Here is a 6,000-nt window from a genome sequence, read left to right on the forward strand (position 1 = left end):
CTGTCAGCTTACAGGTCTGACTCAAAGTGTATAGAAACTTCTGAGAATCCTCATGTTGACCTAGCGCGGATTGCATTGGGTCCACAGGAAGAGGGATGTGTTCAAAGTCACGTCCAGCACTGAATGAAAGCTTCAGCAGTGTGTAATCTTTGTTTGGTTTTGGCATGCGAGCGTCACATAGAAATACCGTGTGTAAGCCACATGCCGCTGCATTCAGCGTGCGACCTTTGGCTACTTTGCCATCTACCTTCTGTATGGGACCACTACAGTTAGTGGGAATGTGTGGTGCGGTGTAGTTGCTGTGATTCTGCACTTGCATACTATCTGCCGCTGACATCTGCCATTTTGGGTTGTTTTAAAATTCAGATCAGTTTAGTGCAAGAACTGTATGATTATCCCTGGGGGACAGGGCAGATGGTAGGGCAAACAGCTGGATGCACGTGGAGTACAGATGCTGAGAGCAACCAGAATCGAGTCGACAAAAGAGCGAATATTTATGGGGAATAGCACTTTTTACTGATTAAGGTAAGATGGATAGGTTATTTTGTCAGTTCCGTTGCGGTGACGAGCTCTTTTTCTAGGATATCAAACATTAACTTAAAGCTCCTTCAGCTAGATGACCCAAGCCTGTGGCTGAGTCCTCATCTTAATTCATAGTCATGGCTTTATCTCTGCTTCTCATCTGCAGAGTGGGGGCAAGAAGACTTCTCAGCGTCAGCGGGATTGTTGCGAGGGTGGTCACAGGAGCAGTTGTGACGAGTTCAGCAGAGGCTGGACTAGCTCCTGGGCTAGCTGTCAAGGGGGTTACCGGTCCGCGAGCAGCGTAAGGCTGAGCAGCCAGCTCGTTACTGCATTATACGTAACTCCATACATTGGCACTGGTGTGTGTGGCTAATATGAAATGTGAGGGCACCTTCCTTGCCACTGTTGGTTTCCTTCAAGAAGTGAGGAGGATTACAGGAGCGCCCTGTCTAACATGTATGGCTGCCCTCTGTTTGGGCTCCCTGGAGCACCAGCATTTGTGCTGATCCTCCCTTGGTGCCCACTGACACAAAACTGTCCCAGCCTTCTCCAGCTGTGGCCTGACAGACAACCCGTTCCTGTTAGAAAGGCATAGTGTCACATGGAAAAAACCTGACAAAAAGGAGCCGCTCTCATCCTGATGTATGACGGTGAGCAGGCAATAGCTTGGGATTTATTCCAAGGGGCTGTCTGTGCAGTGCCGAAGACAATGTTCTTCCAGGTCTTCAAGGTGTTACGGTAATTGTGGTAGTAAGTAACAGTGATTGTTTGTGGGCAAAGAAATTCCTGAAGATGTTTTGAAGCTGCAAGGATTTGCTGATGGCTAGGCCAAGGCATCAAGCCCCATGCACTTAGTTACTTTTCTATGGAAACATTTCACCTTTTTCAGAAGATCAGTTTCATCTTCAAAAATGCATCTTCAGCTTCAGGTTCAAATCCCCCACTGATGCAAGAAAGCACACAACTCAGCTGAAATCAACAGGACGCCATCCCCTTACCTCAGCGGGAAGTTAATCCTGCTTCTGCCTTTTCACCCAATCTCTTCAGCACAAACAAACGAATTACATTGTCAGCATTTGAAGGAAAGAGCCTATCTAGTTTTCAGGGCAACACAATACAGGGAGGGGAAAGAGATCGTATTTGTGTTTAGCTTCATTCAAGAGTGGAGGTGCCGTGGTTACACTGTTAAATGTCACACTGTGCTTACTGTGCTTGCATCTATTCACCTGAGCAGGATTAACTACCTGGGACAATATTTAGGAATATTATTTGAATATTTTCAAGATCAAGTGGAGGGTAATTCAGAAGCCAGTTTTGAAAAGAGTTGCACATACAATAGTAAATATTGATGAAAACAAAAATGAATTAATTCTTGGCCCTACTGTGACAAGAGGTGGCAGAGCTTTCTGCATCTAGCTAAGGGAATGCTCATTTCCAGGAGGTAAGCACATCCTGATTCAGTCTGTCACCGATTGTATTCTGAATCTGGGCAAGCCTGGCCCAGATGTGTTCCCAGGTGAATACCGAAACACCGGAGGTTATCTGATTGGTTGGGAAAACCTGGGGAAGCAGAAGTGTTCCCTCACGGGTTCTCACAGATCCTAACGCCATGCACCTCCCGTCTCTGCTCCTGGAGACCCCTGTGAGCTGTTCAGCGTGATCTGTCTTTGTCTTGCTGGTGAGTCATTTTGTGCAGTTGCATCTGCACATGATTATGTTCTCTCTCTCATTCAGAGTTTCAGGTTGCCCCTAGCCTGTATTGAAGAGCTCGTCTTTTTCTACACCACTGCGAAACAACTGTTTTTCTAATATGACTTGTTTTTCTAATATGACTTATTTCCACATATGGAAATAAGCAAAAACATGTTTTATGCTTGGTACCACAAAAAAGAAAATGGATGAATGGGTCGGCCCACTTGGAGAGGTGCAGGACCTGCGGAAGTGCAACCATTCTTTAGCAAAACACAGTACTGTCAGGCACAGTACCTTGCTCAGCTGTAAGCATAGCGCTTTTATTTAGCGCTTCAGTCCACAAGCCATGATGTCTTCAACAATGCACTTCCATGGGAATTAATGGCATTCAGTACCTCCTGTTTTTTTCCAGGACTTTCTTTTTTTGGTGTGGGGGGAGTCGTCTCATGGCAATAAAATCAATGGGAATTTTCTTATTGATGCCAGTAAAGTTTTTACTGTAGAACAGAACCAGCCAAGACGCTTCATGAAAGTACATTTAACTTTTATTAAATCTCCCCCCTCTCCAGCCCCATTTCCTTCCTCCCTGCAGTCATCATGCTCCAGCTATGGTTGGACAGAGTTCCCTCTTACACAGAGCAGAGTGCGTTGCGGTTGCGCTCTGCCATCACCACTGTTGTTTGAGGATTTACAAGGTCTGTTTTTAAACGCCCTTGCAACAAACAGAAACACGTACACAGGCTGCCTCTGTCTTAACAGCTGTCAATCAAAAACTCGCAGTGTGAACAGTGAATGAGATGCTAGAGTGCATCTTTTCCAATAAGCTCTTAGGGTCACCGTTAATACCATATTCGAGGTAAGTTGAGTTGTCTGCTGTTTCTGCAAGAATTATTCCTCCTCTTCTCCACAGGCGCCTCTTCTCTCTTTTTCCTTGGCCTCTGCACTGTCTGAGGCCTCCACTTACCACAGCAGTCACAATGCACCTGTTTTTGAAGTCACTGTATTACTGTGTGAGCCTTTGGAAAAGCAGCACTTTTAGACCGTCTTTTAACTAACTCATTTTAAATGGCACATCATTAAACGTTGTTTATCATTTGTTGACCATGTAGGAACACTTGACCTTTGCACAAACTACATTCAAAATATTTGCCAAAGCCATACAAAATATTATCCTTATTTCTTACTGGAATTTCTAAAACATCTGACTAGAAACAACGTAAGGGAGATGGAAATTAGCAGGACTCCTGTATGACCTGCATGGTGAGATGTCACTTAATGCAGACAGTACAATACCATCTTCTTTCAATGAATGCTTTGATGTCATAAGGCTGGAATAAAGAAAAGGCCGAGTGCCCAGCAGCAAATTTAATTTGTTTGTCTCAGAGGGCAAGGTAATGCACTTAAGTAATTCTGTAGTGCAGCAAAGCTGAATTTCACAGACCTCAGTCTATGACAGTAAGAAATCAAGATATGAGACACCTGTTTCAGATGTCCCAGCTCCTTGTTGGGCACTTTTCCCAACAAGTATAAATCGGGGAGGGGCAGGTATCAGTTACAGACAGACAATCCAGCTGACAGAATAGACTGTCAGAAGTTTTGAAGGCAAAACGCAATGAGTAGCTGTAACACATCTGATAGCTTTATGTCTGTGCATACATCTGCATAATAATATGAAATGCATTCAAGTTAATATCATATCTGACCAATGAAAGCACAAGCAGCGTCAAGAAATGTTCATAATACTATTTTGAAGATTTAAGACTCATCCAGATACCTGAATTCAATTTCTGACTTACTCTCTGACAAATCTAAACGAGCATATTCCAGAAAGATCCAATGTTAGTAAACAGTAGAAACAGGGAAACATAACCTCCAGCAATGTGGTTGTAAGCTGGTGTTTTGATTCATACTTTGATAGAGATTTAATTGCCCAACACCAAGAAAACCTGTCTGTGCTGTGCAGGTGTTTATCTGGAATGACAAGATTGCTGTGGAGATTTTCAGGTAACTTACCCACATTTGGTTTTATTTGCAGGCTTGATGGGTGAAGATGTTTATTGCCTTTTGGCTCTCACACTGTGTCTCTTCTCCGGTGCTAAAGTAGAGTAGGTTTGGTTAGGTTGCTGTAGTTAGGGGACATCCTTGCACCTTCTCAAGAACTGGGGCCTTTCATAGGACCAGGCATAGAATTACAAACGCAGGACCATGGTGGCATTGAGTTATCTTTTCATCACGTGCCTCCCTACCCATTCAGCAAGTGCTCCCTGGCTAGGCTGAAGGCTGGTGCTTCACCAAAATGAGAGTGCTGGGTTTACCTGCAGTCCGAGGGCAAAGCAGTGCCTCAGCCACCCACTTCACGCCTTTGGACAATGCCAGCTCGCTGCTCACCTCTTTACAGAGAATCACAGAATGTGAGGGGTTGGAAGGGACCTTGGAAGATCATCTAGTCCAACCCCCCTGCCAGAGCAGGACAACCTAGAGCAGGTCACACAGGAATGTGTCCAGGCAGGTTTTGAATGTCTCCAGAGAAGGAGACTCCACAGCCTCTCTGGGCAGCCTGTTCCAGTGCTCTGTCACCCTCACATTGAAAAAGTTTTTCCTTATGTTAACATGGAACCTAAAATGTGCTGCAATCAAAATTGCAGTTTATGGGAAGTATTTTATGTGAAGACTGTTTGAAGGCGAAAGTGCCTGGACAAGGAAGAAAGCAAAAACCACCCAGAGGCCAGACCAAGGGCTATCTGAGTATTTGCAGCTCGTACACACCTTGGGCAATAGCAAAAGCTGGGGCTGGGATGGCAGATGGGCTGCAAAGTTATTCTAATGCCCTTTCCCTGAATTATCACATGAGCAGCAATCTGTCTCCCCACAGAGCTATCCCCCCTTGCGCCCCTGTCCGTGCAGGGGAGTCACCACCTGCTCTGTTGGAAACAAAATATTTTTGTAAATGCATTACTCACTGACAGAGTTACTTTTGTCTCACTGCTAGTCGCCTCTGAAAACAGCAGTTCTAAGACTTCTGTCTGCTCATCTGCCTTCCTCATTCCCAGCGAGAATCCAAAGGGCGCATTAAATATAACCTCGGACTCTGGTACAGCAATAAATCATGTAACATGACCTCCATGTCAGTTAAATAAGTCGCATTGCAATTTCTGTTGCACTGATTCGTACTAGAAAGTATTTTCCTTTTCTGTGAATGCGAACTCCACGAAGAAAAAGAGCACAAAGCACAAGTACTGGCCACATCCTGCTGAAATTCTCTGTGGCCCGTGGGTGCCACACGAGATCTTTGCTGTTGCAACCCACACCTCGCCAGGGCTGTGGTTTCCACCCCCCAGCAGCTCCCATAAGGATTGTCTATGCAGTGCCACATGAGCCAACAGTTGGAAAACCCAGTTTTAAATTCCCTGCTCCGGTTTGGTCTCTGGGGGAAACCCCCAGGGTGGCGCTGGAGTAGTGCTGACCGCAGGCAGGAGTAGTTCAGGCATCTGGGTTCCCCACGTATCCCACTCCCAGACAACTCTGCCTCAGCAAAACCTGTGCTTCAGGTCTCCATCTGTGCAAGGGCAATCACTAGACTTTGCTACTGCCCCAAGCAAGGTGGCTTCACCCGAGGCTGTAAGAAGCGGTGGTATTTCTGTCCACTGGGGCACCCAAATACAGTAGGTGGGCTGCTTCACACCGCATGTCATGGGACATGCTCAAGCCTGCCCTATGGGGACAGCCAGCCCAAGTCAGGTAGCAGGACGCTTGAGGTCAGCTCAAGGCTCGATGAAAACTCCTGGG

The sequence above is a fragment of the Leptosomus discolor genome, chromosome 4 (assembly GCF_034619465.1).
Source record: "Leptosomus discolor isolate bLepDis1 chromosome 4, bLepDis1.hap2, whole genome shotgun sequence".
Lineage (NCBI taxonomy): Eukaryota > Metazoa > Chordata > Aves > Leptosomiformes > Leptosomidae > Leptosomus > Leptosomus discolor.